General features: G+C 43.2%; 1 protein-coding gene across 1 annotated transcript in view; it reads left to right on the top strand.

Moving 5' to 3' along the window:
* The window catches only part of nkain2 (sodium/potassium transporting ATPase interacting 2), a 361,685-nt gene that overhangs the window by 308,962 nt on the left and 26,302 nt on the right, over positions 1 to 26,421 (top strand). The gene's annotated exons all lie outside the window — the stretch shown is intronic.

The raw sequence follows: 26,421 nt of genomic DNA, 5'->3' as shown, positions 1-26,421 counted from the left end.
TTTAAAAAGTGTTCTGGTCACTTTTCTGCAATGCTTCAGAACAGTCTGCTTTACTAAGAAACATTAAATTAATTTATTTCATCTGCCGGCACTTAGTTATACTGCAATAACCCTAGCAAGTAGCCCTTATAGGTGCAGATGCATGCTCTGTACCAACAGCTCCCTTCCAGTGGCACGAGTCATTCTTGAGGGCAGGGTGCATGAATGCCAGATGGTGGTGGATTACATCACTCCCAGGAGGGAGTATTATGCACGTGGGCCAGGGAGAAACTCCAGGTCTACTACTACGTGATACCAGAGAGATAATGCAGCAATTCCAAAATTGCAGGCTAATTTTGCAAATAACACCATAAACTAATGAAAGTAGTCAAGATGAGTTGTTGCAGCTTTAGACATTGCCATTGCATTTCCACCTCTGCCCTCACAGTTAGCTGACACCATTACTTGCAATACACTTGCTCTCTCTCACTTTCATTCACAACCTCTATTCTGTTTTCCCCCTATGGTTTACCTTTTTCCATCTTCCTGGAGCTGTGCTTTTTTTCCCCCCCATTCCCTGCTGCTCTGACTCATTTTCTCCTGTCCCTGCTGCTCTGCCTCATTTTCTTTTCCCAATTCCATGCTGTGGTGAATGTCTCTCTCCAGCATATTCATTCACACAGACTGACTTGGTAAAATACTTCATCAACATTTTGATCCACATAATAACACTAGAAATGTAAACAGTCATCCAAAAAGATGAAAATGTCAGGGCAATTCAACCATCTTCATCAATTGTGTAGGAAGGAACTGCAGATGCTGGTTTTCACGGAAGATAAACAAAAAATTCTGGAGTAACTCAGCGGGACAGACAACATCCCTGGATAGAAGGAATGGGTGACGTTTCGGGTCGATACCCTTCTTCGGACCTGTTGCAGAACTCTTATCGGACAGAGGATGAGAACTTCTTCAAAGTAGGCATAGCTTGAGGAGATTTCACAGTGGAGCAGACAAAATAAATTGGAAGGAAATGCAGATGCTGGGTTATACTGAAGATAGACACAAAATGCTGGGGTAACTCAACGGGACAGGCTGCATGACTCGAGAGAAGGTATGGGTGATGTTTCAGCGCAAGGCCATCAGTTGTTCTTTATCGTAAACTGGAAATCTCTGCAGGAATTGCAGGCTCACCTATGCATAGCAGGGTGACGTCTTTAGAGGATGTAAGTGTTGTACAGTGCAGAAACAAGGGTTTTAGCTCACCATGTCTATGCCTGCCATCAGATATCTTTCCATACTAATCCCATGCCCCACCCCAGGCCCATTCTAACTTTCTGCACATTCACACAAATCCCATTTCCCTGCATTAGGTTGTCATTATTTTATGCTTTGCCTATTCATGTATCTGTCTAAATGCATCCTCAATGTAAAGGTTGTGTCTGATTCCATCACATCCTATCATTCCAAATATCAACTATTCCAGCTATGTAAAAAAACTTTTTTCCTCTAGTCCTCTTCAAAACTACTTCCTCTTACATTGTACTGACGTCCACTTTGGTACACCTGGCAGGTTGAAATATTATTACTATCTACCCTTGTATAATTGTATATACCTCTATCAGGCCTTAATTATTTACTCTGGGGAAAACAAGCCAGTTTAAGCAATCTCATTCTATAACTTAAGTTCTCCAGTCCTTGCAACATTCTGATTGTTTTTCTCTACACTCTCTCCAGCCCAGTCACATTTTACCAATAGTGTGGCAACCAGAACTGTACATAATACTCCAAATGGGTCTGCCAGTGTTTTGTAAAGTTGTTTCTTAATCTTCCAACCTTTATGTTCTATTATCTAATGAAATAAGCCAAACATGTCATATACCTTCTTCACTACACTATCTGTCTTGCCACTTTTAAGGAACTATAGGCTTACCTGATTTTCACCTCACTATGTGGACCTGGCCCATCAAGGACACATCTCCTTTAGGGCACCTTGCAGAATAGAAACATAGAAACATAGAAATTAGGTGCAGGAGTAGGCCATTTGGCCCTTCGAGCCTGCACCACCATTCAATATGATCATGGCTGATCATCCAACTCAGTATCCTGTACCTGCCTTCTCTCCATACCCCCTGATCCCCTTAGTCACAAGGGCCACATCTAACCCCCTCTTAAATATAGCCAATCAACTGGCCTCAACTACCCTCTGTGGCAGAGCGTTCCAGAGATTCACCACTCTCTGTGTGAAAAAAGTTCTTCTCATCTCGGTTTTAAAGGATTTCCCCCTTATCCTTAAGCTGTGACCCCTTGTCCTGGACTTCCCCAACATCGGGAACAATCTTCCTGCATCTAGCCTGTCCAACCCCTTAAGAATTTTGTAAGTTTCTATTAGATCCCCTCAATCTCCTAAATTCTAGAGAGTATAAACCAAGTCTATCCAGTCTTTCTTCATAAGACAGTCCTGACATCCCAGGAATCAGTCTGGTGAACCGTCTCTGCACTCCCTCTATGGCAATAATGTCCTTCCTCAGATTTGGAGGCCAAAACTGTATGCAATACTCCAGGTGTGGTCTCACCAAGACCCTGTACAACTGCAGTAGAACCTCCCTGCTCCTATACTCAAATCCTTTTGCAATGAAAGCTAACATATCATTCGCTTTCTTTACTGCCTGCTGCACCTGCATGCCTACTTTCAATGACTGGTGTACCATGACACCCAGGTCTCGCTGCATCTCCCCCTTTCCCAATCGGCCACCATTTAGATAATAGTCTGCTTTCCAGTTTTTGCCACCAAAATGGATAACCTCACATTTATCCACATTATACTGCATCTGCCAAACATTTGCCCACTCACCCAGCCTATCCAAGTCACCTTGCAGTCTCCTAGCATCCTCCTCACAGCTAACACTGCTCCCCAGCTTAGTGTCATCCGCAAACTTGGAGATATTGCCTTCAATTCCCTCATCCAGATCATTAATATATATTGTAAATAGCTGGGGTCCCAGCACTGAGCCTTGCGGTACCCCACTAGTCACTGCCTGCCATTGTGAAAAGGACCCGTTTACTCCTACTCTTTGCTTCCTGTTTGCCAGCCAGTTCTCTATCCACATCAATACTGAACCCCCAATGCCTTGTGCTTTAAGTTTGTATCATTTAATCATTTGTATCTAGTGAGACAAACTTTTAGAAGTTGAACAGCAGCTAAAGGCAAGTAATATCATGATATGGGTTCCTAATCAAATGAAAAGGTAGAAAAACTTAAGAGCGTCTTACGGTGAGTAATTTCTGATTTATTGTTTTAAGTAAGTTACATTCTCAATCAAAGATTGATACAAATACATCTATTTGTTCCATCAAAGTTTAACACAAAGACCTGTAGATGCTGTTTAATACACAAAAGGGCACAAAGTGCTGGAGTAACTCAGCGGGTCAGGCAGCATCTCAGGGGAACATGGATAGGTGACTTTTCAGATTGAGACCTTTCATAGGCTGTCAATAACAAGTGAGTTGATATGCCTTTGGAAATATCAATCGAATCTTAAATTTAAATTCCACTGATAGATTATGAACAAACGAAAGTCATATCAGGTCTCATGGTTTTCTGTTTGTGAATACATTTTTGTTGAAAGTGTTGTGTAAACAGTCACAAAAACATAACCATGTTTCAATCTTGAATATTATGCTTACTTTGTGAATGGTGTGCAAAGGCATTCTGATTCTGAAGTTATGTCTGCAATTGTAAAGTTGATTTGCGAAATGGGCTGCAGTGTTGGAGATTTAGCCACCGTTTCAAATTAAGACATGGACCTGCTGAGTGTTCGTCAAGTGAAATGGTGAATATTCACAGCTGCTATCAAGTATTAAATTGAATCAAGAGATCAAGTGCCCTTTGAACTCAGTGAGTAGTCCTGATACTTTGTGTTGTTTGTATTGTGCTGAACTAAACATGCAATTATTGTTCCTTATTCAAGTGTTCTAAGGGGGGCATTTGATAAACACCTGTAGCATTTGCCAATTGGCAGAACCACTTAGCATGAAGGTATTTTACCTCTGAGGTTAACTCATAATGTAGCAGGTGCCAGTGTGGAAATACACTGTGACGGCACTGTGAATGTTCAGATTTCTGCCAAGATGAAACATGATGACAAATCAACTAATTCAAGTCTGTAGCTCTGAGAAAACCCTTGATGCAATGTTTCGCTGAGACTAAAAACAAAGTAGTAGCTTCAGCTTGCTGTTTATGAAAGAGAAAGTTGGTGCCTCTGGAAATCGAGCACAGTTGCACTGTGACTACAGTGTAGGATTGTAGTCATTGATTGTATCACAATGACGGAGGACTACTTGAAACATATTGTGATGGCTTCAATGACATGGCGATATGTAAATGATTTGAGAATGAGTGGGCAGCAAGGGATATATGTCATTGATCAGTGAGAGCCTTTTGTGATAGCCAATAAAGCTGCAGCCTCCAGTGCCAGAAATCTGTGTTTGAATGTGCCCTGTGTAGCCCGTGTGGATTTTGTATGTTCTCTCTGTGACTGCATGGGTTTCTTCCGGGCGCTCCAGTTTCCTCCCACATGCCAAAAACTTGCTGGTTTTGCTTAAGCAATTTAGGCAAGTTTGTTTGTAGCAAATACTTTAACCATGCATGGAAAGCTCAATGTTCGGAGTGAGTAGACGACTCTACACAGGCAGCACCCACGGTCAGGATTGAATCCGGGTGTTGAGCAATGTGCAGAGCAAGCTGTGAGCATCTTGTTGAGTAGTGTGCAGTAAAATAACTTCATTGAGATTGGCTCTTTAAATATGGTTGTTTCAGAACAATCAGCATTAGTAAAAGCTGTTTCATTTAAGTGAACAACAATTGTAATTTTCAGATAAATGCTGCTGAAAATCTTGCTGATAGCGTCATTGGTGTCATTTGAGTGAGTTTCATGCTCTTAAAAAAAGCACTAACAAACTCAAAAATGTCACTTAAAAATGATTATACCATGTTAACAGCTGGCATTGACACACAAAAACTGCATAATTGTCTTACCATTCCTCCATGAGCCATTCAGAATCAACCATAATATAAAGATTATATTAATCACTTACTTCAATGAGGTCCTTATACCCTCAGAGTAAGTTAAATCTTCAATCTCTTGTCAAAATGGCTGATGAAATAGAGCAAGACTCTAACAAAAACTTATTAGTTATTTCATAAAACTCCAGTCACTGATTCCTATGGATTTAGCAAGTTTAGCAGTTAAATCATGTTTTAAATGGGAATTTTCAGAAAAAGATATTACTGAGACAATATCAGATAAGCCAAATACCTTTTGTACATGGCTCTGGACTAGTTTTTAAAAACCAACATAAAAATATAATTACTATCATAATTTAAGCATTGGAGTTGCCAGCAATGTTTTTTTTTAATTCAGGGATATGTACCTTGCTGGCCCATTTCTCAGGTGGCATGATGAGCTTCAAACTCATCTCCTTGGATCCCAGGAACCCTACTGCTAATCCAGCAATGTAAGCTCTACACCACTGTGCTTACATCGGTATCACCCCATAGGGAGCCTTACTTCATCACTCGCTCCTCTTGCACTACGACAACGATGCTTTTGCAAGATGCAAGGATGATCCCAGTCAGAAAATGGTGCTGAATTAACGATGGTCAACAGTTTCAAGTTCATAGGTGTAAATATCACCAATAATATGTCCTGAATCAACCACACTGAAACTACAGCCAAGAAAACATATCAATGCCTCAGTAGACTAATGAAATTCGGCATGTTTCCAATGACTGTTATCGATATCCACAGATGCGCTGTAGAAAGTATATTATTGTGAGGCATCTCAACTTGATTTGGCAACAGCTCAGTTCAAAACCACAAGAAACTGCTGAGAGTTGTGGATGTAGCCCAGTCCATTATACAAACCAGAATTCCCCCCCATTAGCTCCAACTTGACTTTGCGCTGCCTCGCGAAAGTAACCGACATAATCAAGACCAAAAGGACACCAATTGTTGGAGTAACTCAGCAGGCCAGGCAGCACCTCTGGTCCTACAAATGCTGGAGACAAGGGAAGGGGTCATCACTGGGAGGCAACAACTCCTCATAGAAAAAAGTCTAGAGGTGGAGGTGATGGAAGAAGAGCCTTACATCATGGCGGGCCAGGAATTCGTTGAGGTGGGGATGGAGAGGTACAAAGGGAATTAATTTGCACATCGATATGTTGATGTGCTTGTCTGTTTTGTGGATCTGTTTGCTTGGACTAATCCTAGCTCAATCCTTATTAAATATTTCAGGGGAAACTTTCATTATCACAGTAACAAAATCAACATAACAGAAAATCTGAATTGAAGACAAAATTGTTCAAAAAAAACTGCGTAGGAGAAGCAGCATGTGTTGAGAATGAACCGAGTTATTATTTCAAAAGGTACACAAAATTGCTGGAGAAACTCAGCGGGTGCAGCAGCATCAATGGAGCGAAGGAGATAGGCAACTTTTCGGGCCCGAAACGTACCTTCGATTTTCCAGCATCTGCAGTTCCTTCTTAAACACTTATTATTTCAGAACATTGATATTTGATCAGAATAAAAACAGAAAATTATGTAAATGTTTAGAAGGTACGACTGCATCCATGGAAGAAGCATCAGGGTTAATGTTTTACGTCAAAGATCAAGAGAAACCCTAAGGATGAGATAAACTTGTTAGAATTGTTTGAGGAAGTAAATAGCAGGATAGACAAAGGAGAGTTTGTGGTTGTTTACCCTATTTTTTCAGAAGGCCTTTGATATGGTGCCGCACATGAGGTTGCTAAAGAAGATAGGAGCCCATGGTGTCAGAGGGAAGATACTAGCGTGGATAGCAGGCTGGAGGCATGCCAGAAGACAAAGAGTGGCAATAAAGGGGGGCTTTTCTGGTTGACTGCCAATGACTAACAGTGTTCCGCTGGGGTCAGTGCTGGAGCGATAGAGAATAGACAAGAGGTGCAGGAGTAGGCTATTTGGCCCTTCGAGCCAGTACCGCCATTCACATTGTGACCTATGCTTCACATTGTATATCAATGATTTGGACGAGGAAATTGAGGGCTTTGTGGCCAAGTTTGCAGATGATACGAAGATAATTGGAGGGGCAGGTAGGGTAGAGATAGCAGGGACTCTGCTGAAGGACTTGGACAGGTTGGGAGAGTGGGCAAAGAAATGGCAGATGGAATAAAACTTAGCAAAGTGTGGAGTCATGCATTTTGATTGTAGAAATAAAAGAATAGATTATTTTCTAACTGGGGAGAGATTTTAGAAATCAGAAGTGCAAAGGGATTTGGGAGTGCTGGTACTGGATTTCTAAAAAGTTCATTTGCAATTCAAATTGATAGTAAGGAGGGCAAATTCAATGCTAGCCTTTATTTTGAGAGGGTTAGAATATAAAGAAAGGATGTAATGCTGAGGCATTAATTTTGGGCCCCCTGAGGAAGGATGTGCTGATGTTGGAGAGTGTCCAAAGGTGGTTTACATGAATGATCTCAGGAATAATTAGGTGAATAATATGGTGAGCGTTTGACAGCACTGGAGTTTGGAAGGATGAAGGTGGAACCTCATTGAAACCTACCGAATAGTGAAAGGCCTGGACAAAGTGGACGTGGAGAGGATGTTTCCATTAGTGGGAGAGTATAGGGGCCTGAGGCGATACTCAGAATAAAAGGATGTACTCTTCGAAAGAAGATGGGGAAGAATTTCTTTAGTAAGTGGGTGGTAAATCTGTGGAATTCATTGCCATAGAAGGCTGTGGAGGCCGTCAATGGATATATTTAAGGCAAAGATTGACAGAGGGAAAGATCGATCAGCCATGAATGAATGGCAGAATAGACTTGATGGACCCAATGGCCTAATTCTGCTCCTATAACTTATGAAAGACAGGAAAAACCAAACAGAAAGGTATATAATAGGAAGGGTGTCAAGAATGATTACATGACAACAGGGCAAAGGAGGAGTAATGGATATAAATGGTTTCAGCAGTAGCAGAAAATAGCAAAATCATAGAAAATCTGGCTAAAAGGAAAAGCCTTCCATATCTCCAGAATAGGTTGGGGAAAGATGAATGTCGCATCCATGTGGACCAATCAACTGGTCATTTATTATTAAGAATAATTAATCATTAATTATAATAACTTGATTTTTTTGTGAAAAATTGCTGTATTTTATAATTTTTATGCATGAGGACTGTGACGGCTCAGATATTGAATATCTTGGTAGAGAGATTGGAGATTCTATATAAATAGGGGCTCCGCAGGAGGCACTGTATGATGGCAGCCTCTGCCTACAGTCTGTCTGTTTTTTCATCTTTTTGTTATTTTTAGTCTGTTTAAAAAGTATGTTTTGGAGATTTCTTAGTCTTTTTATGTGGGGGAGGTGGGGAGGGTAAGGGGGAAACCATTTCTCAGTCACTTCCTGGCGAGGATGTGACTATTCTCCGAGTCTCAATTTCGCCCCCCCCTCACGGCCTCCCATCTGGATTGGAGACCGACCAGACCTTCAGCAGCAGCGCAGCACTGAATTACCATCGCGGAGCGGGTGATGCCTTACCGGGGATCGCTTGTTGAAGCTCCGGAGTGTTGGGACTGCTGTTTAACACCGTGGAACTGTCGTTGTGGAGCTTCTAGCCATGGGTGGCGCTGACTTCAACATCGAGGAGCCCTGGTGATCCCTTTGCCGAGGGCCGCTAGTGTTGAATCTCCGCCCAGCTCGGCCTGTGGACTTCGCGAGCCACGATCTCCGGTAAGAAGTGACTGATTCGGCACTCCAAGCCGCTGAAAATGTTCTTTCGTTCTGATGTCGGAGTTCTGATCATCCCGGCAAGAGGGCCTGAACATCGGGTCACCTGTAGCGGCGACTACGGAGGGCTCAGGAGGCCCCGACCACGGGTGAACAAAGAGGAAGTTGACTGAACTTTATTGCCTTCCCTCACAATGGGAAACATTGATTCCGCTGTGTGGGGATGTTTATGTTAAATTCTATCGTGTGTTGTGTTCTTTTTTTATTCGTATGACTGTATGGTCTCATTGTACCCATTGGTGCATGTGGCAATAATTGTAAACTTGAACTTAAAGGGAATCAAGGACTGTAGGATTGGTGCAGGAGAGTTGTGCTTAAGTAAAAGTAAATATAAAAGGCAAATGATCTATTTTTATTTAATTTTCCTATATTACCCATTATCTGTTTTACTGCCTGTAGACATAAAATTGATTTTTAAAACACGATTTCTCTTTTATAAGTCTATGTTGACTCTTTCCAATCCTATTATTATCTTTTAAATGCCATGTCACCACACTCTTAATAAATTCAACCATTCCCCATGCTACCCATATCAGCTGATTAGTCTGTTGTTTTCTGTTTTATTTCTCCTTACCAAACTAATGGGGTATTATATTTATTGCCTAATTTGAGTGAACATTTGCTAACCATTGTTGTATATCTACAAAAGCTTGAACTGCACTGAGGTACAATGATAATCTTTGTTTTGCGTGCTGTCCAGGGAAATTATAATTTACATGAGTACGATCAAATCCAACATGAGTACAACAGATAGGGTAAACGGAGAAATTAAGCAATTTTTTGTTTCTAGTTAGATGAACCTAATTCTTCCACTTTTCTTATCAATTTTATGTTCATCCTTTGCTGAAATATGAAACTTCCCTGAGGCTTGCTGCTCTTCTTGCCCTATACTAGATCCACGTTTGATTAAGTACTATATTCAACTGATCTTGCTATCCATGACTGATTTTTCCTCATGGGTTTTTGTACAGGACGATGGTAAGGCTGCATTTGGAGTGCTGTATTCAGTTTTAGTCACCCACCTATAGGAATAATGTTGCTCTGTATACATGTAGTCATGTATTGTCTTTCCGCTGACTGGTTAGCACACAACATAATCTTTTCACTGTACCTATACCGAGTCTGCACCAACCTGTGATCACCCTGTACACTAGCACTATCCTACACCTTAGGGGCAATTTGCAATTTTACCAAAGCTAATCTATATATATATAAAACTCAAATCCGTCTGTCCACCTGCAGTACAGATCCCTTCCTGCCTTTTGATTCGTTGACGGCTGCTCCTTCCTCAGCTTCCAACACACTTTGAAACAATGTTGCAAGACAGGAACACTGAACTTTTCACTGCAGGCAGGGATTTTTTTTTAAAGAGGCAGGGCAGTGCTGGAATCTTACTTTTGAGAACGGCTTCAGTTCCATTGGAGGAGACGGGTGCATGGTGGAATATTGGGTTGGGGATCACACCATTGGGGGAGCAGACCCAACGGGTCTGCACTTGGTCTAGTTAACATATAAAACTGTATGTCTTTAGAGTATGGGAGGAAACCGGAGCACACAGAGAAAACCCACGCGGTCACAGGGAGAACATACTAACTCCGTACATACAGCACCCGTAGTCAGGATCGAACCCAGGTCTCTGGTGCTGTAAGGCAACAACTCTGCAGCTGTGCCACCTCCTCATAGCATTTGGATGGCTGGACTATGATTATAATTTTGTCTGTTCTCAGCATATTAATAGCTTGGTTATAAGCCAATGCTCATCAGTAAACAATACTTTTGTGGCAGCGCCCTGGCCAAATACCGCGGGAGAACCCGGGTAAACAATAGAATACTACTGCGGGAATAGTCTGTATCAAGACTGTGTTGCAGGAGCGCACAGGCTGAAATTAGAGCAATGTTCTTATTCTAATTCAGTGCTCATCCAGGTACTTAAATGTGTTGAAGGCTTCTGTGTCCACCATTCTTTGTGCCATGTGTTCCAGATCCCACTTCTCTGAGTAAGAATATTTCTTATCAATGTCCTTTCTACCAATTAACTTAAGTTTGAGGTCTATCTACATTTGGAAATGGATCACATGGTTCCCCCAATTTGGTCTAGGAAACTTGCTTGTAAATATCATCCGCATCCTCTCTAGTGCTATTTTGAGAGAGAATATTGGTTAGAAGCTCAGTGAGTGATGCAAGAAATTAACTTGGAGGGAATTGTAAATATCTTGCAGTCAAAGCTAAAGACAATAATAGTTCAGGTGGAAATCAAATAAAACTGCAGATGATGGAATCTGAAATGAAAATAGAAATGCTGGAAGAATGTAGTCAGTCAGTCCAGCATCTGTGAAAACCAGAACAAATTACTATTTTTGGTCAATGACTTTTCATCAGTACCAAGTATAGAATATGTCTGAGAGCTGACCTTTGACATCTGCAAGATAGGATTACAAATTACAGTAGGTAGACAAAAATGCTGGAGAAACTCAGCAGGGGAGGCAGCATCTATGGAGCAAAGGAATAGTATAAATCTACAGGTTCGTTAACAAAATTTGGATTTGTTTGCAGTGAACAAAGTGCTTTACTCCAGAAGGGAATTGGTTAGAATTGGGGAGGGGAGTAAAGAGTAAAGGCCATTCACAATGAATAAATCAAGGAAAGGTAAGAGACTTGGGTTGGATGAAGAGGGGAGGGGAGGGGGACTCCAGGTGGTCCTGGAATTCTGAAGATGTGAGAATGAGTCTATGGTGTAGGACATGGTGTAGGACTCCTGGGCAAAGAAATGGGCAGAGACAGAGGGGGCAGAAGCAGGGTCCAACTTCCTATCGGGTCTGGAATTCATTAAGATACAAGTTCAGAGATATAACTCTGAGGTCTTTGTTGAGGACAGATTGCTCAGAGTCAGAGAGGGGAGAATTGGATGGGATAGTGAAAATGTGACAGGGATTGTAGCTGTGGTGAGATGTGAGGTCAGAGGAAATGAAGAGGGGTGAAACTCAGGAGCGGTATTGGAAGTCAAGAGCTGGGTGAGTTTGTGGTTTATGAAATAGATGTAAATTGTTTTAGTTTTGAGACAGATTAAGTTACTATTGTTGCTAAAGAAAGCTGTGCCAGTGAAAGCTAAGGACCTCACATGGTCCACCAACACCGCTGCGCTGGTCAAGAAGGCACAGCAACGACTGTTCTTCCTGAGAACATTAAAAAAGACTGGTCTGCCCCAACAGCTGCTGCCAACCTTCTACCGCTGCACCACACAGAGCATACTAACGTATGGCATCTCTGTGTGGTATCTCAGCTACACGGAGGCAGAGAGGAGAGCTCTTCAGCGCGTCGTCCACAGAGGGCAGAAGATTATTGGGACAATGCTACCAGCCTTGGAGGGCATCTACCACAGGAAGGCCGCCAGCATCCATGAAGACTCCTCACACCCTTGTAATGGACTGTTCGAACTACTTCCCTCCGGCAGACGTTACAAGGCCTTCTACGCCCGCACCTCCAGACTCGGGAACAGCTTCATTCACAGAGCTATAGTGGCTCTGAATGGGCCCTGCTAAGTGCCCCCCACCCCCATGGACTATCTCCCTCGGATGGTCACGTCGCACAGACACATCTGCACTTTAGTCTGTTTTGACTGTTTTACTGTTTTAATGGTCTTTTTACAAACTATATTCTCGGGGTATCTAAATCTAAATTGTATTCATTATTTAAGTTATGACATCGGATGGAAGCTGCATACCAAATCTCGTTGCACTTATGTGCAATGACAATAAAATATATTATTATTATTATTATTATTATTATTATTATTATTATTATTATTACATCAAGCATGGATCTCGAGGTACATTTCGAAGATTGGCGAGAAAGGACAGACAGTTTGAATATACCCCTGAACTCAGATGGATCAGAATGGTGAAGGGTGAAATCGGAGTTGAAATCCATGCAGGATGAGCTGGAGCGGAGACATTCACTGAAGACAGAAACATGGCTGTGGTTGTAAGTTTTAGTCAAAAACACTTCAAAGAAGGATGGAAGCAGAAACCACTGAAACACAAGAAACTGCAGATGCTAGAATCTTGAGCCAATAAAAAAACTACTGGAAGAACTCAGCAAATTGAAAAAGAGCACAGGAACATTACCTTATGAGCCAATTAGAATTTCAAACTATTGTTGAAGTTTTGCTCTACACACTCCATGGAAAGAATACCACCTGCATTCCTTCCACTGGCTTCACAGTTCACAACTTTTCTTTCATCGAGCATCAAATTTGCAACTTTTTATCCTTTTCATTCTGGCCTTTGTCCAGCAATCTGCCTATTAAAAAAAAAGCTCCTCTCTTCCAGCTTTCTTTCCTGCCCCACCTTCTCCCGCAATTGGTCTGAAGAGAGGTCCCAACCAGAAATGTAATTTATCCACATTCTCCAGAGATGCTGCCTAACCTGTTGAGTTACTCCAGCACATTGTGTCTTCCATCGAATAAATTGTTCATGATGAGATTTAATAGTTTTTAACTAATTCCTTACTTTTTATTAAACTCTGCATTTTATTAAAGCTCTTTTAGAGTTTAGAGGTAATGGTGATTATCCGTATGAGGACATTTGTAGAAATTATCATATCCAAGATGACAAAATGGATAAAGAGTGGATTTGACAGTACTGACATCAAACAATTTTACCTCCTTAATGTTTTGCCAGTATTAAAGTCAGACAAAGCTCATGTCAATTTAATAAACCAATTCTGTAACACCTGTGCAATTTTACCTCTCAAGATATTAAGACCCCTGAGGTTTTTGATGAGATAACGCAATGCCAAGTGAACATGGTCATTTTGTAAGTGGAATGTGGGCTACACCTTTGTCTGTAGGTCCTTGGCTCTTATTGACAGCGCTTTTACTTCAACAATCTTTGCATGTTTCATTCACTAAACTGCAGGGAGCTCATTAACATTTGTCTAATGAGCAGGAATGGAATCCTTGATTCGCATAACTCGTAATCCCAGTGCATCAAGGTTACCTCTGATGAACTAAAAGAATTGCGAGTTAATTTTGGCTAAAAGATGGAATCTCCTACCTCCTGCCATTGATTTTTTGCTAGGAATTTTTGAAATTTCAATGTTATGTTCAGATTTTCTATTCTGGTTTTTCTCTCTTTTGAATGTTAATTTTTCTCCCATTTTTCACCTTTCACTGTTTATTTCTCTCTCTGCACTGGGCTTATCAGTGAATTCACCTGCTTATTCAACGTGGCTTGCAGGGTTCATGAAGATTGAGTGGGAATTGCAGAATGGGGTGCAGAGTTGAGAAGAAACCCCATTATAGGATTAGTGGCAGAGGAGTAATTAGCTGCAGAAACAATCAGAGCAGTAGTTGGCCACAAAGACAACAAGAGGGTAATGTTGACCATTGACCTTGGTGATCAGGAGATATTTGAGATGGATGAGGGTGAAAAATGAGGCAGGTTTGAGGATATGACGCATGCAAAAATGATTGTTGGGAGAGGTTGAGAGAACTGATCAGGTTACTGGGCCATGGGAGTGACTGGAAATGAGCAGTAACATTCGGAAAGAGGTGTGGGGGTGAGAAGGTGGGGGAGATGATCAATGCTTGGTGACTATGAAAAATAAAGTGGAAAATAGACTCTGACTCCTCAGAAACGCACCAAGCAGAGTCAAGCCTTTAAAAATATCTTCAATTCAACTCTGCTACATTATTTGAGATTTAGACACTTGTAAGGGTGGTAGAAATTTGCAAGTGACAACAAAATATGTGTTGCAAGTCATTTAATGTTACTGTACAAATCAAATGACCTGTGAGGTTAACATCTGTGCTGAGATAAGTTACTGGAGTGGATTCTGAGGGATAAGATACATATGCTTTTGGATGGACAGGGACTGATTAGGGAGAGTTAGCATTATTTTGTACATAGGAGATTGTAATATGCATAGAGGACTTGGATCTAATTCTTGGTAGTGCACTGGTGACTGCAAAGTGGATTTTTTTAAACTACATTGCATATTGTCATGCAATACCATTTCAAATCCAGTCCCTATTGTGACAAAGAGGTATGTTTATTTTATTCAATTATGATCTTACAAGCAAAGTAATTCAAATATTTAGAATCCAAAGAGATTTTCTAAGTACATAAATGGAAAGAGGGTTACTCGAGAGGGAATACGGCCCCTAAGAAACCAAACGGTCATCTCTGTATAGAGCCGAAGGAGATGGGCATGGTCCTCCATGAGTATTTCTCCTCTGTTGTCACAATGGGGAAAGACATGAAGTCTGGGAAACCTGGGACAATTAATGGAGATATCTTGATGACAGTACTGAGGTGCAAGATGGTAAATAAATCTCCCAGATCTGATCAGATACATTTGAGGATACCCTGAGAAGCTAAGATGAAATTGCTGACATAAATGAATCACAATTAGATACGGGTGAGATGCTGTGGGAATGGAGGGTGACTAATATTGTGCCTCTGCTCAAGAAGAACTGCAAGGAAAAGCCTGGGAACTGCAGGCCAGTGAGTTTAACAGCTTTGGTAGATAAGTTACTGGAGATAAGGGATCTGAGGGATAAGATAGAAAATACATTTGGATATATAGCATCTGATGAGGGGGTGTCCGCATGGTTTTGTATATTTAAGATAGTGTCTTGCAAATTTGATTATGTTTTTTGAAGTAACCAAGAAAGTGTGATGTGGGAAAGGCCGTGGATGTTGTCGGTGTGGACTGCATGGTAGGTTGCGCTGAAAGTTTAGATCACATGGGATCCAGAGTGAGTTAGCTAACGAGATACAAAACTGGCTTCATAGAAGGAAGGAGAGGATGATGGTGGTGGAAGGGTGTTCATCGGACCGGAGGCCTACGACTAGTGGTGCACCTCAGGGAGCAATGCTAGGCCCATTACTGTTCGTGGTTTATGTCAATGATTTGAATGAGTGTACAATGCGTGATGAGTAAGTTTGCAGTTGACACTAAAGGAGGAGGTATTGTAGACAGTGAAGATAGATATCAAAAATTACAGCTGGATCTAGATCAACTGCGCAAAGGGCTGAGTAATGGCTTAATGAGATTAGTATGCGATGTTGCATTTTAAGTCAAATCAGTGCAAGGCCTTCACAGTGAATGGTAGGGCCCTAGGGAGTGTTGTAGAGTAAAGGGACTGTCCCACTTGGACGACCTAATCTGTGAGTTTAGAAGAGTGTCTTCGACCTTCAAACTCGCAGCATGGTCGACACGTGGTCCAAGAAGGTCCTATGAGGTCGCTGGAACTGTCCTTCATGCTCGAGGGAAGTTCCCGAATACTCGTGGCCTCAGCATGTTGAAATATTTTCCGCAAATAAAATTTGGTCGTCATGGATCTTTTGAACTCGTAGTGCAGTCGAGTGAGGTCGCTATTTAGTTACAGGCAGTCGAGGGCAGCAATAGGCAATCTCCTTCGCTGACCGGACATTGTGATTGGCTCATTGGAGTTTTCAGGACCAAGGAAAACCTACCGATAGGTAAAATGCCCGCTAAACTTTATTATACTTCTTAAAAGTGTCTCCACTCCTCCTCCCCCCTCCCCCCCCCCCCTCCCCCCCCCCCCCCCCCCCCCCCCCCCCCCCCCCCCCCCCGCCCTCTCTAGAGGACTTACCGTTACTGTGCAGCCGCCGTTCATCGCGGGTTTTAAATTCCTGTTCATCGCGGGTATGAATTTTAGACAGCGTTCCCTGCTTTCCCTGCTTTCCAGGTGAGAACCCTCGTGCTTGCAGGTCGAAGACACTCTTCTTAACTCGCGGATTAGGTCGCCCAAGTGGGACAACCAGGTCTTTATCAGTCAGGGTATTGAGCATAGAAGTTGAGACATTATGTTACAGTTGTCGAAGGTGTTGGTGAGGACGCATTTGGAGTATGGTGTTTAGTTTTGTTCACCCTCCAAAAAGGATGTCATTAAGCTGGAACGAGTGCAGAGAACATTTCTGACGATAACACCAGGATGTTACATGACATGAGCTAATGGGAACATTTGGGCAAGCTCAGACTTTATTCCTTGGAGTGCAGGTGGCTGAGGAGTGATCTTATAGAGGCATATAAATCATGAAAGAAATAGAATTGGTGAATGCACGGAGTCTTTTACCCAGGGTAGGGGAATCAAGTACCAGAGGACTTAGTTTCAAGTTGAGGTGGCAAGATTTAATAGAAATCTGAGGGGCAGCTTTTAAACTCAACTGGTGGCATATGAAACGAGCTGCCAGAGGAGGTAGTTAAGGCAGGTTCTGTAAGAGCATTGAACAGGTTAATGGACAGGATAGGGATATGGGCCAAATACAGGCAAGTGGGAGTAACTTAGATGAGGCATCTTGGTCGGGATGGATGAGTTTGACCGAAGGGCCTGATTCCGTGTTGTATGGCTATTCTAATATTGCCATCCAATAAATTCTTCAAAAAGAGGAATAGATCGCTATCTGTTTATGACAGAAAAATATTTTTGTTAAATTCGGTTCACTTAAATCTGCTGCTTCATTGTGAAATTTAAAATGTGTGTTTCCTTTATTTTTTATCCATTTAAAATGTTATGTGTTTATATTACTTCAGCTTGTCTTCATAATGCTCTTATGCAGAAACTGCAGGACAAACTTTATTTTGATTAGAACAAGTAATGGTTTCTAACACCAATCAAGAATCTTGGAAATGAAATGCCATTTGACATTACCGCGTGTCACAGCACTGCCTGATGATTCTTGCTGATGAAGATCGATAATCTATTGTGCTTTGACAAAACTGAGTGCCACGTTCATATCAGACTTGACAGTTAATGAAGTCTTGTAATCTTTTATTTGGACACTTGAGGATTATTATAATGAATTAATTTATTGAAGTCATTGAATGCATTTAATAGATAGGGCATCTCATGAGAGAAGATAAATTAAAAACATTGGTAAAGGATTGAGTGCAGAAAATGTTCAGAATGCTGTAACCTCCTGCTTCCACTGTCATTACTGTCTAGAAAGGAAATCCAGAGATTTTTGATGTGTATGATGCCAGAAAATGGTAAACCAACACAAAATATGAAAAGATAAACGCAGGGATGGATGGACAAGGCCATGGAAGGATTTGGCAGGGTGCCACTATAGGTCTATAAGAGCATTTTCATAGGCTAACAAGACTTGTTGAGGCCTAGGATGTGGGAAGCAAAGTTAAAGATCAGTTTAAATTTACATAAGTTAAAGGATGTATGACCCAGCCAAGAATAGACACGTTTGGATATAACAACACACAGATGGTAGTTTCAGCAGCAAATGAGCTATGATGGGATGCAGCTGAATGGAGTTAGAAACATAAAAACATAGAAAATAGGTGCAGGAGTAGACCATTCGGACTTTCGAGCCAGCACCGTCATTCAATATGATCATGGCTGATCATCCAAAATCAGAACCTTGTTCCTGCTTTCTTCCCATATACCATTAGCCCTTAGAGCTATATCTAGCTCTCTCTTGAATACATCCAGTGAATTGGCCTCCACTGACCTCTGTGGCAGAGCATTCCACAGATTCACAACTCTCTGGCTGAAAATGTGTTTCCACAACTCAGTCCTAAATGGCCTACCCCTTATTCTTAAACTGTGACCCTTGGTTCTGGACCCCCAACATGGGGAATATTTTTCCTGCATCTAGCCTGTCCAATCCCTTAAGAATTGTATATGTTTCTATAAGATCCCCTTTCATCCTTTAAATTCCAGTGAATATAAGCCCAGTCGATCCATTCTTTAATCATATGTCAGTCCCGCCATCCTGGGAATTAACCTGGTGAACCTACACTGCACTCCTCCAATAGCAAGAATGTCCTTCCTCAAATTAGGAGACCAAAACTGCACACAATACTCCAGGTGCAGTCTCACCAGGGCCCTGTATAACTGCAGTAGGACCTCCTTGCTCCTAAACTCAAATCCTCGCGCTATGAAGGCCAACATGCCATTAGCTTTCTTAACTGCCTGCTGTACCTGCATGCTTACTTTCAGTGACTGATGTTTAAAAGATTGTCGTGGTGGTTGAGAGAATATACAGGTGCACAACCTTTTATCCGGTGTTCCAGAAACCGAAAAGCTCCGAAAACCGGCCATTTTTTCCAGATGTCGTCTGCGCACCAAAGCTCGCGTTTGGCGCCAAACCTGACCCAAAACGACCCACGGTCAACCCAGGTCTGTACTACTGTAGCGGCTGCCTCCTCCCTGGAGACCGGGAGACGCTTAAACATCTGTAAATCATTGCTTAAATGTTAGTCAGTTAGTTTGGAGGGCTTTTATGTGAAGGGGGGGTGAAGGGGTAAACTTTAATTCTTAGTCCCCTACCTAGTCGGAGAGGCGGGGAGCGGTCAATGCCTTACCGGGTCGCTGTGCAGTAAGCTCCGCAGCGCTGTGGCCGGTGGGGCTGCGGGTGGCGCCGGTTGTAGCTCCGACCCCGGCAACTCTACCCCTGGCTGTGAGGCGCTCCAAATCCAGCGCGGCCCGCGGCCGGACGCCCCAGCTCCGCGAATGTCGGGAGTCGGCGGCGTCGCAGCGCTGGGATACCAGCGGGGTGCGGGCAATGCCTTACCGGGTCGCCGTGCGGCAAGCTCCGGAGCGCTGTGGCCGCCGACACCAACATCGCGGAGCGTCGCTGGATTTGGAGCCGCGCAGCCAGGGGTAGAGTTGCCGGGGTCGGAGCTCCAACCGGCGCCGCCCGCGGCCGGACGGAGCCCCCAGCTCCGCGGCTCCAAATCCAGCGACGCTCCGCGAATGTTGGAAGAAGGCGGCCACAGCGCTCCGGAGCTTGCCGCACGGCGACTCGGTAAGGCATTGCTCGCTCCCCGCTGGTATCCCAGCGCTGCGACGCCGCCGACTCCCGACATTCTCGGAGCTGGGACGTCCGGCCGCGGGCCGCGCTGCATTTGGAGCGCCTCGCAGCCAGGGGTAGAGTTGCCGGGGTCGGAGCTACAACCGGCGCCGCCCGCGGCCGGACGGAGCCCCCAGCTCCGCGAGGTTTGGGAGTCGCCGACCAGGTAGGTAGGGGACTAAGAATTAAAGTTTCCCCCTTCACCCCTACACCACCACCGCCACATAAAATCCCTCCAAACTAACTGACTAACATTTATGCAATGATTCTCCCGGTCTCCGGGGAGGAGGCAGCTGCTCCAGACTTTTCAAGCCGCCCGCGCTACCTACCTAATCTACGCTAAAAATCTTCCATTCTGAAATCCGAAAATGTCCGAAATCCGACAAGTGTCTGGTCCCAAGGCTTTCAGATAAAAGGTTGTGCACCTGTAGTACAATTCAGGTGAAATCATCTGATTAGTTTCAAACCGTAATCAGAGGACAGGCTGGAAAACAAAGTTTAAATTCTTCTCAATATTTTTTGGAATAAACTATCTGCTTATCTTGTCTGAGTGAGACAACAGACAAGATCCAACTATTTAAAATTGCAAGATCCAAGTAATTCACTGTGGATGATTAGTAATAATAATTGATTTGTGTTAGTGTTGGGTTATAAGATGCTATAAAATGTATAACTGCTCAGAGGGGACCGTGCCTTTGCTGTGTCAACACCCAAATTATGGAACGATCTGCCTCTCCACATTAAACAGGCCTCTTCTCTGTCTGTTTTTAAATCACTTCTTAAAACCCATCTCTTCTCCGTGGCCTTTGATACCCAGTAAGATGTCGACTTTATTTATTTACTTGATTTAATTTCTTATTTTTTGATTGCTTTTATTCCGTGGCTATTATTTTTACTCATGTTTTATGTCTTTTAATTTATTGTTGTATTTCATATGTAATTTTTAATAATAATAATAATAATAATAATTTTATTTATAGAGCACTTTAAAAACAAACATAGCTGCAACAAAGTGCTGTACATCACTAATCATTGACAAAAAAGTTAATACACACCAAAAATAACAATCAAAAGAAATAGTAGGAAAAGACATGTAAAATAAAGAAACATCACAAAAAACACCACAAACAGAAGCAAAGTCTCAGGCATGGTCAAAAGCCAGGGAGTACAAATGTGTTTTAACACTGGATTTGAAGATGGACAGTGAGGGGGCCTGTCTGATGTGCAACGGCAGGGTGTTCCAGAGTGCCGGAGCAGCAACAGAGAAGGCTGTATCCCCTCTGAGCCTCCGACTAGACCTCGGTACCTCCAGGAGCAGCTGACCAGCTGACCTGAGGGACCGGGCAGGAGCGTATGGGTGGAGCAGCTCAGAGAGGTAAGGCGGGGCGAGCACATTCAGAGATTTAAAAACAAATAACAGTACCCTTTTGCGCCTCATGTGAGCTGTTATGGTGCCTGTTTATGATGTCTTGTTTATTCTTCTGTACAGCACTTTGGTCAACATTGGCTGTTTTAAAGTGCTTAACAAATAAAGTTGGATTGGATTGGATTGAAACCATTTCACTGCTGAAGACCTGACCAACAATATAAGTGATGAATGGATAAACATAGCTTGTCAGTGACCATATTTTCAAATAATAAGATAAAGACCATTATCCTTCACAAATGTTCAGGTTATTAAATTAATGTGCAAATACAATTCCAACACATTGCAGTTACCCTTTTGAAGCCACATACTGCATTCAGTAGCATTCAGCTCCACTGACCTCCAGAGCTTTAATTGCATGTCTGCATTTTACTCACTTCCCACAACCCCACCCACAACAAAAGCTACATTTGGTATTAACTTCAGTAACTAATTGTTGTCAGATGTAGGATTGCTGTGATATGAATATAAATTCACAGTCAATTGGGTCAGAAGGTAGTAATCCCAAAAAACACATGAATATTGGAACGTGATTGAACTTTTCTATTTAAAGCAACACAGGGACACATTGCTGTTTGTTTTTTTCTAATGATATTAGTGTCAAAACAGCAATTTGCTTACTGTTCATAGACTATGTAATTCAGCACGGGCTGGTGCCAGTAATGTTGTGGTGCAGTAGAGGCTAGTGCTACTGCCTCACTATTCCTGGGACCAGATTTGACATGTTCTCCATGTATGTGTATGTATGGGTTACTGCGTACTGCTACAGTTTCCGACCATACCCTAAAAATGTGCCAAAGATTAATTGGAAAATAAGGAGAGAGGGTGTAGGACTCAAAGGATTGCCCTGTTGTGAGCCGTTGGACTTTCCGTGTTTAGATTTGGTTAGGTATTGGTTTATTATTTTCACATGCACTGAGATAAAGTGAAAAACATTGCTTTTTCTATCCAGACAGTCCAGATCCAGATAAATCATTCATTTATGATTACAGTCTAACCATACATTGAATACAACAGGTAGTGCGAAAAGAGAATTGCAACAGTACAGAATATACATAGAAACATAGAAAATAGGTGCAGGAGGAGGCCATTCGGCCCTTCGAGCCAGCACCGCCATTCATCGTGATCATGGCTGATTGTCCCCTATCAATAACCCGTGCCTGCTTTCTCCCCATATCCATTGACTCCACTAGCCTCTAAAGCTCTATCTAACTCTCATAAATCCATCCAGTGACTTGGCCTCCACTACCCTCTGTGGCAGGGAATTCCATACATTCACAACTCTCTGGGTGAAAAAGTTTTTTCTCACCTCAGTCTTAAATGACCTCCCCTTTATTCTAAGAGTGTTACAGCTACAGAGAAAGTGCAGATAAAAAAATGTGCAAGGGCCACAAGGTAAATTGGGGGATTGTAAATACATCCTTGGTTTATGAGAGGTCTGTTCAGGATTCTGATAACAGAATGAATAAAGCTGTCCTCGAATCTTGTGGTACATGCTTTCAATCTTTTGTATCTTCTGCCTGTGGGAAAGGAGAGAAAAGAAGAGGGAATGATCAGGGTGAAAGTGATCCATGATTAGGTTGGCTGCTTTCCCGAGGCAGCATGAAGTGCAGACGGAGTCAATGGAGGAGAAGACTGGTTTGTCTGATGCTGCATCGACAATTCTCTGCAATATTCTTGGGGAGAGTAGTTGCCAAATTGTTGCGATGCATCCTAATAGGATGCATTCTCCGGTACATCTATAGAAATTAGTAATAGGCATTTAAGACATGATGAATTTCCTTAATTCAGGAATTAAGAGGAAGTAGAGCCATTCTTGGCCGTAAAGTTGTCCAAAAAATTGGACAGGACAAATTGTTGGTGATATTTACACTGAGAAACTGAATGGCATTCTACTATGAATTGGAACGCAATGGTAGGAAAATAAATGGGCCAATTATGTCAATGATTTGTCAAGTGTAGCACCAAACCAGCTTGCATCTGTTAAAGGTAAGTGCCAATTGATTGGAGCAAGTGTTGATGTGGGAATTTGGACTACTACAGAAAAGAGAGGCCTTCTAGATACTGTACTGGACACATTAGGAGAGGAGATGGAAAACCAGAGTTATTACTGCTTCCACTCAGAGTTTTGGGCAAGCAGACCACTGTGATGGTCAGTGGAAGGGAAGGCACCTGATTGCTGATTAATGGTATGGTACTACATACAGTATGTTCACAAATGTATCTTCTACTCGGCTTTGCGAAAGTGCTTGTTCCTTCAATTGGCATTTCTTCTCACAGGGGGCTCTGCATGCTTTCCTTTAACACCTTTGTATGCACTAGGGCCTTGAATTAATTCTACCTTGAAACTTCCAGCTGTGCTTTTGCGCTAGATACTCTCGAGTCTCAGCAGACCCTTATTATCCATGTGCTAAACCATGCTCCTGAAGAACCACAGAACGGTTACGAGCAATAACTATAAAGATAATTCTTGACAGTACAAGATTCACTCTGCAAAACAGCATTGGTGAAACTATAAAAAATAAATTAATTGTCCCATTAATTTGAAAACAATTCACACAAATATATTTCAGTCTCTTGATTTGGGATTCCTTCACCAATGATGCAAAAACATTGAGACTGGTCGTTCCAAGCCTATAGGGCTTCGGAGGGGGCACTGCTCTGGCAGCAGCCATGTCAGCAGCGCGTTAGTTTTTTTTCAACTTTTTAAATTTTTTTAGTATGTTTTAAAGTATGTTTTTGATGTTCCTCGGTGTGTTTTGTGTGGGGGGGTAAGGGGGAAAACGCTTTGGTCGCCTCCTCCATGGAGAGGCGACTTTTTCCAGGTCGCCTCCCCCGTGGCCTAACATCAAGGATCGGCGCGGCCTTTCTACGGAGACGCGCCCGGGACTTCAGCGGCGGGCGCAGCGTGGACTCTCGGCGTGGAGCGGGTGAGCCCTCGCTGGGGCTCGCCGGAGGGGAGAGCTCCGTTTCGCAAGCCCGCGGCAGCCGGCAGCCTGAAGCCGCGGTCTGCACAGCTCCAGCTGGCGCGCCGTCTACAGCCCGGGATCCCTCGTGGGGGACCCGGGGGGGAGGGAAGAAGAAGCCACCACTGCCGGCCCGCGGCCAACTTCTACCGCGGGCCCGGTGTGGACTTAACATCACCCCTCGAGGGGAGCTTCGACCGCTGGCCCTGCAGTCTACGGTGCTTCTGGCTGCGGCGGAGACTTTAAATCTCGACCGCCGGCCTGCGGCCTACACCAACTTAAAGCCGTGGTCTCCGGTGAGGAAGAGCCGATCCTGGACTGACTCTGGACTTTGGTCCTGTCCATGGGGGGGAAATGGAGGAGGACTGGCCAAATTTTGTGGTGGATGTTTGTGTTACATTTTTATTGTGGTTGTGTGTTTTTTATTATTGTATCGCTGCTGACAACCCAAATTCCACCGACCCTGGTTGTGTGGCAAATAAATTATATTCTAAATTCTATAGGCCCAGATTATTAAAACGCAAAGCAGGTGAATTGAAATGAATATTTATGGACAAAGTTTCCTACATTCAGTTCAGGAGCACCATATTTCATATCAGAAATCAGACATTCCCGAGTGAAACATCATCAAATAAAGAGAGATTTCACTGTTTTGAAAGTGTCAACATCTAATGGTGAAGTGTTTAAGAAGGAACTGCAGATGCTGGAAAATCGAAGGTAGACAAAAATGCTGGAGAAACTCAGCAGGTGAGGCAGCATCTATGGAGCGAAGGAAATAGTCAACGTTTCGGGCCGAAACCCTTCTTCTGAAGTCTGAAGAAGAGTTTTGGCCCGAAACGTTGCCTATTTCCTTCGCTCCATAGATGCTGCCTCACCCGCTGAGTTACTCCAACATTTTTGTCTACCTTCTAATGGTGAAGTGTTGAGATATCAAATGGATCATGGAATACAGAATATTGCATATGTAACAATACAAAAAGTGGGCCTCCCAGTTGGAAATACATCCTCCAATGGAAGAAAAAAGAATGTAATGTCAAACAAGAACTTTGCTTTTGTCAGTGTTAAATCGTCTAAAGATATGAACAATGTCTTGGATACACGTTTGCCTGGATATATATCTGGCTTTGTATTGCTAATAAACGTTGATGACTTCTTAAAGTAATCTATTAATATATAAAACTGTGTGCCTGGGGTCCGGCTGCCTTTCTGCCTTTTGATTCGTTCCATCGTGTGATGTCACAATGCCCAATACTCGCAGATGTCCAATCGGAATGGATCTATTTACATGAACGGCTGCCGGCCGCCTTTCTTCCTTTGATTCACTGCAACTCCGAAACCAGACGCAGAATCGCCGACATCTTTTCCATTTCGGTAGAGATTTCACTTTTCTTTCAAAGTATCCGCTCCTCATTACATTTCATCGTGTTTAAGTACACGTTTTTAATCAAATCCTTCCCCCCCCCCCCCCCAAATATTAAAAAAAAAACTGGCATCTCACCCATAGAATCAGCACCAGACTCGGCTTGTACTCGCTAGATTTTAGAAGATCGAGGGGGTATCTTATAGAAATTTACAAAATTCTTAAGGGGTTGGACAGGCTAGATGCAGGAAGATTGTTCCAGATGTTGGGGAAGTCCAGAACAAGGGGTCACAGTTTAAGGATAAGGGATAAATCTTTTAGGGCCGAGATGAGAAAAACATTTTTCACACAGAGAGTGGTGAATCTCTGGAATTCACTGGCACAGAAGGTAGTTGAGGCCACAGTTCATTGGCTGTATTTAAGAGGAAGTTAGATGTGGCCCCTGTGGCTAAAGGGATCAGGGGGTATGGAGAGAAGACAGGTACGGGATACTGAGTTGGATGATCAGCCATGATCATATTGAATGGTGGTGCAGGCTCGAAGGGCCGAATGGCCTACTCCTGCACTTAATTTCTATGTTTCTATGTTTCCCTTCCCCTCTCCCTCTCCCACCCATCCCTCTCTCCCCCCCCCCTTCCCTCTCTCCACCCCCTTCTCTCTCCCCCGCCCCCTCCCCCTCCCCCCGCCCCCTTCCCCTACACCTCTGTCCCTCTCCACCACTCCCCCTACCCCTCCTCCCCACTCTTCCCTTCTCTCCCCCCCCCCACCCCTCTCTCTTCCCCCCTCCCTCCCCTCTCCCCCACCCCTTCCTCCTACCCCTCTGTTCCTCTTCCACCACTCCCCCGGCCCTCTTCCCACCACTCCCGCTACCCCTCTACCCCTCCCTCCCTCCTCTTCTACATCTCTCCCCCTACTCTCCTCCCCCCTCTCCCTCTCCTCACCCCTCTCGCTCTCCCTCCCATCCCTCTCTCCCCCTGCCCCCCTTCCCCCTATCCCTCTGTCCCACTTCCATCACTCCCCCTACCCCCCTCTC

Source organism: Leucoraja erinacea, chromosome 5 (assembly GCF_028641065.1).
Source record: "Leucoraja erinacea ecotype New England chromosome 5, Leri_hhj_1, whole genome shotgun sequence".
NCBI classification, from domain to species: Eukaryota; Metazoa; Chordata; class Chondrichthyes; order Rajiformes; family Rajidae; genus Leucoraja; species Leucoraja erinaceus.
This window is presented reverse-complemented; position numbering and strand designations above follow the sequence as displayed.